The sequence below is a fragment of the Panthera leo genome, chromosome A3 (assembly GCF_018350215.1).
Source record: "Panthera leo isolate Ple1 chromosome A3, P.leo_Ple1_pat1.1, whole genome shotgun sequence".
Lineage (NCBI taxonomy): Eukaryota > Metazoa > Chordata > Mammalia > Carnivora > Felidae > Panthera > Panthera leo.
In genome coordinates, this window is record NC_056681.1 from 54,140,721 (window position 1) to 54,141,707 (window position 987).

At 36.0% G+C, this 987-nt stretch overlaps 1 non-coding gene across 1 annotated transcript; it reads right to left on the reverse strand.

Moving 5' to 3' along the window:
• Window positions 1–597: 597 nt before the first annotated feature.
• On the reverse strand, window positions 598–704 carry LOC122216702. The gene has a single exon (XR_006201057.1). It is a non-coding gene; the product is annotated as a U6 spliceosomal RNA (small nuclear RNA).
• Between the last annotated feature and the right edge of the window lie 283 nt (window positions 705–987).

Genomic DNA, 987 nt, shown 5'->3' on the forward strand with positions numbered 1-987 from the left:
CCAACTCACATTGTCTCTGTCTCTCTCAAAATAAATAAATAAACTTTAAATTTTTTTTAGAAAAACTTAAGGAAAAAAAGTATGTGTACCTTCTAAAGATAGAGAGGTTTATACTCCCACCAATGATGTATGGGACTGCCTTTTTCCAGCCTGTGTGTATTTTCTCACTTACTGATTTTGCAAGACCATCTGATATATCTGATAGGTGAAAAATGGTGTTCATGATTTTAACTTCTATTTCTTTCATTTTCAATGAGATTGGGCATCCTTTTATGTGGTGGAACCACTTTTTTTGTTTTGTTTTTTTGGGTTTGTTTTGTTGGTTTTTTTTTTTTTTAATAAATTCCTTATCTGGGTCTTTTGCACATTTTCTAAGACCTTTGTCTTACTGGTCAGTAATGATTTCGATTGAATGATGAGGCCCTTCTCTTATACACTGAAAGTATTTCTTCAGGTTGTGGTTTCTAATTTTCCTTTTTATGCTTTCTGCTGTGTAGAAATGTTTTTAATGTAGTCATGTGCATTAGTGTTTTTTATTTATGGCTTCTGGGTTTTAAGTATTACTTAGAAGGACCTTCCACAGCCTCCCTCCCTTTTTTTAATAAAGAATGCTTCACAAATTTGTGCATCATCCTTGCACAGAATCCATGCTAGTTTTCTCTGGATCATTCCAATTTTAGTATATGTGCTGCCAAAGCGAGCACCTTTCCACCTCTTAATATTCATTTTGAAAAAATCTCCCACTTAAGTGTTTACATTTAAATTATTTTACATTTTTTATTTTTTTTAAGTTTTTATTTATTTTTGAGACAGAGAGAGACAGAGCATGAATGGGGGATGGTCAGAGAGAGAGGGAGACACAGAATCTGAAATAGGCTCCAAGCTGTCAACACAGAGCCTGACGCAGGGCTCGAACTCACTGACTGCGAGATCACGACCTGAGCCGAAGTCGGATGCCTAACCGACTGAGCCACCCAAGCGCCCCAA